Here is a 10,847-nt window from a genome sequence, read left to right on the forward strand (position 1 = left end):
ATAATTGACCCAAGTCTACATACAATGTAACTACTGAAATGACTGTTAAATAAAATTTTAAAACTATTTAATTACCAATTTAATGACCAAAAATTAGAAAATTCATTGTTTTTGTAAACAATTGCAGATTGTTATAAATATTAAAATTTGAACGTACAAATTTCAAAATTATCAATTTTTACTATTTCTGTTTTTATTTTCAAGCACAAAATAAAGAATTTAAATGAAAAATTATCCCTAATTATTTATATTTATTTTTAGAAATTTTTGCATAAGATATTCCTCCTCCTAAAACTGATGCATTTGATGAACATGTAGTCCAAGGACAGACAACACTATATAAAAAGTACATCAGCTACCATTCACCAGTATGCTGCTTCATATGTTAAAAAGTCATGGTCACTGAGGAGGGTGGACTCAACAACTGCATGATAGATACATATATGTATATGTTTTTTTCTGTATGATGTATTGTAAAATTATTATGTTGATTTATGTATGCCTTCAACCCATATGGGTAAAAATGTACATATATAATTACATTAGATGTATGTTTCATTATAATACTTTGTTATGATTGGTTAACTGCACATCACATGTTATTCCTTTAGCAATTGCATTACTCAATAAAACTTTTCATTCATGATAACATGTGGTCCCACAATAAAGTGCATAGGTGAATTAAGTAAAACAATTATAAAATATGTGTTTTCATGATCATAACTAAAAAATGTAATTATAAGTATTGAATGCTTCTTTTTGTAACTTCATAGGGCTGTAAAAGCGTTGAACATGCGCACATTTTTAGAATTTTTAAGATTAGCGTGGAAACAGAATGTACTTCGGTCAAAGCTTTAACACCCCAATGAAGTTACAAAAAGAAGCCTTCAATTCTTAAATATTGTAGTTTGTCAGTAATCTCCAAACTTTCTACAACAGCTTGAAACATCTCCAGCCAGTAGTATTTGCATTTTGGTATAAATATTCATTACTACAAATGATTATAAACACAGCAAAAATTAGATGCATTTAACACTGTAAAATAGAAGTGTTTTGCTTGTATGTACATGTATATTACATTTAACTGTGTTTTAAAGAGGTTTGTTTTGCATAGATTTAAGTTTGTTATGTATTGATTTAATATTTCTGTGAATCTGCCATTATTTTGTCTGATCATCTTCGACTTGTGGTCAGTGATTTTGCATATAATTTGTCAAGTCTCTCTTCGGCTAGTGGTTGGTGATTTTGACATTATTTTGTCCGTCCCTCTTCGACTTATTGAGTTTTAATTCTCCCATTATCTTCAACCTAATTTGTTTTACGATCATGACAGTTATCTCATATATATCTCTCAACAATTTTATATAGGTGTATATTTCATTTTTTTTAAGGAATTCTTTGTACAAAATCTGAATATGCTCAATATTTGATCAGTCCTAAAGAAAAACTTATCAAATAATATATTTTAATCATTGCTGAGGGTTGTGAAGCCAGAAATTATAGAAAAATATTCATCTCCAAATTGCATTTTTCAATCTTTAATTGCACAAAACAAATTAAAAGTAAACTAAGGCAGCAACCATTTGATTTTCTGGGGGGGGGGGGGCTATGAATTTTTTGGAAAAAAAAGTTTGTTTCCAGTTTTGGAGAAAAAAATTATTTGTTGTTGACCAGAGAAAAAAAAATTGTTTGTTTCGCCCTTAGCTGCCACTATATGTGATGTTATAATTGAAAGAAAAAAATTGTTGTTTAACTGTTCATTAAATTTTGAAAATTAATAAAAAATTGCATAAAAATAAGTTTCACAACTCTCAGTAAAATTTTAAATACCACAGAGGAGGGAAACAAAAAGACAGGTCTTGAGCAACATAAATATGAAAACTAAGTGTTGCTTGAGATAAAAATTTAGCAAATTTGTGCCAAATTGTTACATGTATTAAGCATCAAAATATTTTGACTGCATACTTTGCTTTTCCTTGTTATTTTTGTGTTTTTCCATTATTGATTTTCATACAAAAAAAATCCTCTGTATGGTATTTAAAACAATATAGAGCTATACTCATGAAATGATCAAGTTGTCAGCAGTCCAAAATCATGAAGATGTCCACATCTCTGTAGTTGCATCTTTTAACAAAACATGTACACATCAACCATATTCTTGTTCATTTTTGAATCTACATCAGTTTTACGAAATCGCGAACATAAAAATCAACAACAGAAAATAAACATGTTATCACTTTAATTACCTATTTTAATTTGCAAAGATTTCCGGCGCGAAATCTTTTTTATACCCCGAGATCACATGACCAAAAATTTGAGTTTTGGACCGTAAAGTGTATACTTCACAATATATATACACAATTAACAGAGTTCAAATTCGGAATCCCCTTAAAAAAATTCAAAATACAATCATGATAAATAAAAATTATAATCAAAATGTTAATTTCAACCTGTTAGCGGATAAAAAGAAATAAGTTGCCTGAATCGCCAATGACCTTGAACTTTGTTTGGTAACTCAGAAACTGCATATATAATCCGATTTTCTAGTTCCCTGCTTTAAAAGGATCGGAGTAACCATAAGAAATTGACTGACTCTTATTACTTATTTCTTTTTTTAAATGCTTGAAAGATGCAAGAACGATAATCATAATCTAATCAGTATAGTAAAGAACAGAACGTCATCAGGAAGACCCCCCCCCCCCAAAAAAAAAAAAAACACAACAAAAACAACAACAAAAAACTTAGTTTTGACAAGAATACGAGTAAGATCTTTCTAATAATAAATTTTTCACGTTAGCGGTAGTATTTGTTATAATAATGCACATTTTTGTTTTGTTTGGAATTAATTAGGCAGCAACCATTTGATTTTCTGGGGGGGGGGGGGGGGGGGGGGGGGCTATGAGTTTTTGTATTTACTAATTGCATCGGGAATTTCTGCGGCGAAAGACAATCTATTTTTTTCGCGACAAGTCGAAAACAATTTTTTTCTTTCAATTTTAGCATTACATACAGTGGCAGCTGATGGTGAAACAAACAATTTTTTTCAAGTGAAGCGAAGTTTCAAACAAAAGATGAAATCGCAAAAGTCGAACAACAGCCCACAAAATGAGACACTGAGCAACATGAACCATACAGAAAAAAAAACCGAGAAGATCTCAGGTCGCGAGGGCGGATCCAGCCATTTTAAAGAGAGGGTTTCCCAACCCAGGATAAAGGGGGAGTTCTAAACACATGTCCCAATTCAAATGCATTGATCGTCCAAAAAAAGGAGGGTAATGTCAAATTGTGTTGTTATTTTTAAATGGACTTTCTCAGGCACACAAGTGACAAACAACACTTTCAAGAATTACTCTTGTGCCTGGTTCAACGAGTCCACTTGTTTTACATCAGTATCATAAAACCAATTATAAAAAAGAAGATGTGGTATGATTGCCAATGAGACAACTCTCCACAAGAGACCAAAATGACACATAAATTAACAACTATAGGTCACCGTAGGCCTTCAACAATGAACAAAGCCCATACCGCATAGTCAGCTATAAAAGGTCCCGAAACGAAAATGTAAAACAACTTAAATGAGAAAACTAACGGCCTTATGTAACCTGAACAGTTGGGGCAAATTTGGACACAATATTCAAGCTTGATACTGTCTGAATTTGGATTGTGATTTAATATTTGACATAGTATAGGTTTCTGACACATAACAAATGTCAAGATCTTACAAATCTATACTGTGCAATTAAAGATTTCAAAATTTGAAATTTTCAAAAAATTCCCAAAAAAATGTGAACCCCTTAAAAAAATTAGAACCCCCCCCCCCCCCCCAAAAAAAAACAACTTTTAACCTCCCCTGGAGCATTAATCCCCACACTGAATCCCGGCCTTTACTTTTTAGTATGGAACCTTGCAATACAATTTCAGAGAGATCCATACTCTTAAACACAAGTTATTGTCTCGAAACTAGAAAATGCTTGTTTTTGGCCCCTAATACCTGCATGTATTGGTCAATTACCCACAAACTAAGCCTTCTTTTTATGATATGGAACCTTGTGGTACAATGTCAGAGAGATCTATAAACTTACACACAAGTTATTGTCCAGAAACTACAAAAATACTTGTTTTTGGTCCCTTTTTGGTCCTTGATTTCTAAACTGTTGGCACCATAACCCCCAAAATGAATCCAAACCTTCTACTTGTGGACTTCAATATTGTGGTACAATTTCAGAGCAATTGAAATACTTTTACACAAGTAATTAACCTGAAGGTGGAAAAATCCTTGTGTTGGCCCCTTTTGGGTGCTAATTCCTAAACTGTTGGGACCATCGTCTTCAAAATCAATCCCAACCTTCCTTTTGTGGTATTGAACCTTCTTCTAAAATTTCATAGAGATCAATTGACTTAAACTAAAGTTATTGTCTGGAAACCAATGGTGACTTCGGACGACGCAGACAACAACATAATACCAATATACGATCCCAACAAATTTTTTGTGGTCGTATAAAAATGAACAAAAATCAAATATGTAACACATAAAAAAACAACAATTTACTGAATTACAGGCTCCTGACTTGGGACAGGCACATACATACATAATGTGGCGGGGTTAAACATGTTAGCGGGATCCCACCCCAACTCCCCTAAACCTGGCTGGGTCACTGGTATAACAGTACAACATAAGAACGAACCATACAAATCAGTTGAAAAAGGCTTAACTTATCAGATGGACAAAAATACAAGAGGAGATCAGAATCATATGTTTTGTCTTTACTCTTGGCTTAAACCGCTGGATTTCCCAATAATTTTATAGACGTGTATTCAAACAGATTGAAGTGGTTCTGATTGTCTCGGTATATAAACATCTGGATCAATGTTGTTTGTTATAGTTTAATCTGTCTTTAGCGAAGGAATTCGTGGAGATTATGGTATATTTTGTCTTTTCAATGATCTGATGTCCGTAATCGTTGGGAATCTTGTGCATACAGTTAGCAATCCTGGAATGCGCGTAAAGTATAAACGATTTCTTAATGTACAGGCATCACTAAGGTTGCGAGTTCGAAATCAGCACGGCCAGGTGCGCTCGACTCTAATAATCAGTGGCGAATCCAGGAACGTAAAGGGCGTACACCCCACCCCCTCTTCGGTCACCGAAAAGTTATTTCATAATGTTTTAACGATTTATATGATGTTTTAGCATAAATCGTCCAAGATTTTTCGTATCGATTCGATCGGCGGTAAATAATCCGTTTTATGGAACTACGAACTCTTTCAAAAGTCCTTGATTCGCCCCTGATGTCTGTTGTAGCAGAGGCGGATCCAGCCATTTTAAAAAGGGAGAGGGGGTTCCCAACCTAGGATAAAAGGGGGGTTCAAACACATGTCTCCATTCAAATGCATTGATCCTTAAAAAAAGGGTGTTCCAACCCCTGGAACCCCCCCCCCCCCCCCTGGATCCGCCACTGTGTAGGCTATTTTAGGGACATGTCGTTATCACGAACATCCTTATCCGACGATTTTATCGTTGAGTCGGGATGTCGAGATTTACCCTCCTCCACCAGACACAACCTCGGAGTAGAAGATCTCTATTTGGGTTTAACCAGCAACTGAATTTTAAAGGTGAAACCAGTCCTTTTTTATCGTTATATATCTATCTATCTATCTATCTATACTTCTGCTTCAGTATCAAATAAATTGTTAATCTAATAAAATTAACCCCCCCGCAGTGGAGTGATACTTGTTTACACCATAAGAATAAAAGCATGTTGACCATAAATGACTGGCGATATCAAACAATTCCATGTCACCACAAACGGATCAGTTCGGTGAAACTGAAGGACGTTACTCCTGCAGAGGCATACATGAAGACTAAAAGGTGTGTGTGGAGTAGAAAGCCAAATGCTGAAAGTGTCAAGCAAAAGTAATGTTAATTTTCCAAAGTCTCGAAGTGACATTTTATATTTAGGATACTAGTTTCACAGATGATCACAGATAATAGTAAGGGACTCCGTTGCCCCAAATAACTTTAATAGTTACAAATATATACGAAGTGTGGCTGTACCATGCAGTAGGCGAAGGGAGGGTTGAGGGCTCATCAACATGAGTCCCGCAACATTCTATATGATTGTGCTTGTCCTATTAAACTCAGAAACCTGCAGGTCACTGGTCGTGTTTCGCGGCTGTCTGTTTTATTTGTTTGATGTACATTGTTGTAGTATAATCAGACAGGTGGTTTAGTTTCAGAACAATTGATATTTTGTCATATCGGAGCCTTTTATAGCTCACATTCGCTGTGGTTTTGGTGGAGATGCTCAATTGGCCTGTACACCCTTTATTTTCTTTGGCCGGTATGGATAGTTGTCTCATTGGTTATTCACTCCACATCTTCTTATATATCTTAATATTTACTGGTGGGTCAAAGTCAGATAAACCCTGTCAGAAAGACTAGTTACTATTATTATTATTATAAATCAAAAATATATTTTTCGCGAACCATTTAGGTGACAGAAATTCCAAAATATGCCATCAGTAGAGAGAGTTGTACAAATAATGTGAATTCAAAGAACCCCGATCCAATTCATCTTCTGCTTATAAAGTATTTATCCCAAGTATTGCTCCAACTCAGATTGGTTGAACTACTGTGGGCCACTGGCCTCGCCGATATAAAGCATCTGAGTGAAGTATGCTGGTAAAGTTAGTGCATGAAATACTAGCTAGAAAATGAATGTTTTTATCACAACTTTTTATGTTTTAACAGAGATATGAAAACGTACATATAAATAAAAAAGAATATGTCTCTTTCAGGACTTCTGATCAATGTTTGGCATGTTGGTGGTTATGAAGGGTGAACATTATTGACAGTCATCTATTACAAAGTTTATCACAGGATTGAGCTTTGTCCAAGTGTAAATGGTTTGCTTTGAACTCAGTTCATTGGTATGCAAATGCATTCTTTGTGAAGTAAAGATTTAACAGAAACTCACATCTGCACGTGATCTTCTGCCGAAAGAAAGATAGCACAAGAAGTTTTACCATCCATTCAATGTAAGTATTTATGGGGTGATTACAGCATTTTAATTACACTTGAACGATATATTTTTTGTCCAGAAGCCAAATAAAAAGCATACCATGCAATGATACTTGTGCTACTAAAATTATGATGCTAGGTGGTTTTGTAACATTTTTTAAACATATGTGCTGCCTTCTGATGAGTCCTTAGTGTAAATGGTCCTTTACTTATAAATACCGTTAATGTTAGTAAGTATAAACATTTTTTTAATCCGTTTGTCCTTCAATCCTGTTCATATATCTAAAATAATTTTAATCAGTTTATAGGATTGATCAGCATCTGTATTGGACTCTGCTTTATCTGGTATATTATCGTCGCTTAAAACCATAATATATCTTAAATTTCCACATTAATTATAAACAAAATATTTTATTAATGATACTGGGAAGATCCTGAACAATTTTTCATTTCTATGAGGACAAATCTAAGTAGGAAATGACCACCTCAAATGAACATAGATAGAACCACACAAATGTTACATGCATGCAGGAACATATATATTAACTTTATACTGTTCCCAGATGCATGCAGGTTCTCGGACACCATCTTTCATACTTCAATTACATGTACATCAGGCAGAAATGTTTCTAATGTGGTCCTTTTCTTATATTGAGTTTTTGCTGCTATCTAAAATCAAATTTTGGAACTATATATTTAGTGGAATTATTTGGCATTCCTTCTAATCTTTTGCCTCTTTAGGTAAATTATCCAGAGTTGGAGCACACTCAGCTAACAGATTATTTTTTAAAATGTCGATTTATTTACATTAGATGTATGTTTCATTATGATACTTTATTCTCATTGGGTAACTGCACATCACGTGTTATTCCGTAAGCAATTGCATTGCTCAATAACACTTTTCATTCATGATAACACGTGGTCCCACAATAAAGTGCACAGGTGAATTTAATAAAACAATAATACAAATCGTGTTCTCATGATCATAGCTAAAAAAATGTAATTAGATCTATAAGTATTGAATACTTCTTTTTGTAACTTCATAGGGTTGTAAAAGAGCTTCATACAAAATGTACTTCGGTCAACGCTTTTACACCCCAATGAAGTTATAAAAAGAATAATTCAATTCTTAAATAAAAGAAAGTTATTTCAAAGTTGAAATGTTGAAAGGAAATCCTCCAATGTAACGTTGCACATGTACAAAATTCATTTACAGGAATGTAAATATCATATACAGGAAGCATTCGTAGTACGTTGACCAATATGTAGATTTCATATTAAAAGAAATGTCCAGCTAAATAAAATCTAGAGTGGTCAGGACTGATTTAAAGTAGTCTCCTCCATGACAGTCTTGATTGACCTATAATGGTTTACTTTAACAAATTTTGACTTGGATGGAGTTGTCTCATTGGCAGTCATACCACATCTTCCTATATATATTGAACATTAAAACTTAATACTAATAAAAAGACTCTGCTATTTTCAGTGTTTGGTACAGGTTCAGCCGTTGGCGGTCACTGGGCACAACATCTTAACATATAACCACATGGGGAATAACCAGATAATTCTTTTTGTCAGAAAACACTGTCTAAATCCAAAGATATTTTCCACACTGATCTGTGTCCACACTTGTACACCTTAAAATAATTCTATAAACCAAATCTAGATGACAAATTAATTATAGTTCATGAGAAACTGTCCCCATAAACAAGATTAAACCATGACACTGATCGAAGTCAAGGTTAGATGAACTGAGTCAAACGAAAATGATCAGTGTACCAAGACAGATGAGCACAGCAGACAGATCTGGCATCATGTGCAGTGGCGGATCCAGAGGGGGTTTCCGGGGGTTGGACCCCCCCCCTTCTTTTTTGGCCGATCAATGCATTTGAATGGGGACATATAGTTGGAAACCCCCCCTTTTTAAAATGGCTGGATCCGCCCCTGATGTGGTTACAGAAAAATAGTGCGGATTTAGTCAAACCGAAGTAAAAGTACTTAAACAAAAATACAGTATGAAGTATTAAAAAAAAGTCTAGATTTAGTCAGCAGCTATTGTTGAAAATTACAAACGAGATGCTTACCTGGTATTTAAAGTGGAATGAGACCTCTTGGACAGTTACAAATATCACATGCACTTATGTTTTGCTGTTCACACTCAGCCTAGTTCCTTAAGTTAACTAGATAACCACAGAAAAAAAAACCAAAACAATTGACATTTCAGGGGCAACAACTCCCAGATAGGTTGTCAAAATTATATGTTTTCAGAAGAAAAGAACAAAAGAAAATAGATAAAATTGGAAAACGGTTATTTCAGGGACAATAACTTCAACCGGTTAATGGATTTTTCAGAAACTTTCAGATTAGACTCATCTTGTTTTCCTCATTTTAAACCCAAGTCCAACAATATTCAAGACAAATTTCAAAACAGGGGCATCACCCGTGTTGGTCATAATAGATTTTTCAGGGACAATAATTCAAAAACAGGTTCATTGGTAAATTTTCTCCTGTTTTTGGGGTAGATACATTTGTTCATGTGGTACCTTTAAATATACCCAAATACAAACTTTAAAACGTAATCTATGCAAACATTTCGATGAACCACCATAAGGAGGATGGACAAATATACCAGTAATCTCCATGGAAATGGGATATGTTTGCTTTTTTTCAACTATACAAAATGTCATTGTTTTACCAAAACCATAAGTTGGTTTATCTTACATTATCCTGGAGATGGTCCCAAATAATCCCTATGGAAATAAGATGTGACCTTTCTTATAGAATAATATGCCAAACATCATTGATCTTTCACTAGTGGTTCCACGTAAAAATGACTTAAATTACAAACTAAAACATGCAAACTTAGCAAAGATTCAGTCAAAAGACCGACTGAGGGATGTGGCCAAATGATCTCGATAGAACCAAGATGTGCAGGTTATTATACAGGTGCAAACAAAATATTATTGACCTTTAATATGCAGTTCTTCTTTAAGTTAGCGAATCACAAACTATGCCAAAGTAATGCTTTTTCAAGTTTATTCCTGGGGCAATACTAGAAATAAAAACAAGTCAGCAGATTATTTTAAATATTTCTGGGTTGGAACAGCTCATGACATGAATATTGTTCCCTTGTTAGTTTTTTATCTTTGCTATATAGTTATTTTTTGTTGCCTAAAGCTAAAGTTTGACCAAGATGTTCTATTTTTAACCACAATGGCAATGTTCGTTGATAAGTCTAAACAAACCTCAAACTCATAGATGAAGCAGAAAGATTTACTTTTAAACCATATAGCAGTTTCTGACATTAGGTTTTAAAAAATATTTCCTGGACAACAAATGATGGCCTGAATGTAAGATGTTGGCAAAGTGATGGCAAAGGCTAGCATGTGAGGCAATGTCCAATTTACGGTATACCATGCAATGATTTTATTTACCAAATATAGTTGACTTGTGTTCTAAAAATTTGAAAAATCACAAAATTAAAAAATCTTTGGCATTTTTATACAGGTATTGTTTTTTGAAAATGATGTAAAACTAACTATGCCACATGGAAATTTCAGACCGTAAAGCATCTTTATGTCAGACATTCTACCAAATCAGATGCAGGTGATACAACAAGAATGTGTCCATAGTACAAGGATGCCCCATTTGCACTATCATTTTTGATGCACAGTTGACCTTGAAGCCTCAACCTTGACCAAAAATTTCAACCAAAAACTTAAAACCTGAAGCGGGACAGACAGTCAAGCAGACAGTACAACAGACGCACAGACCGAAAAACATAATGCTCCTAAGTAGGGCATAAAAAGGTATAAAGGATATAATT

This window comes from Mytilus galloprovincialis, chromosome 7 (genome assembly GCF_965363235.1).
Source record: "Mytilus galloprovincialis chromosome 7, xbMytGall1.hap1.1, whole genome shotgun sequence".
Taxonomy (NCBI): Eukaryota; Metazoa; Mollusca; class Bivalvia; order Mytilida; family Mytilidae; genus Mytilus; species Mytilus galloprovincialis.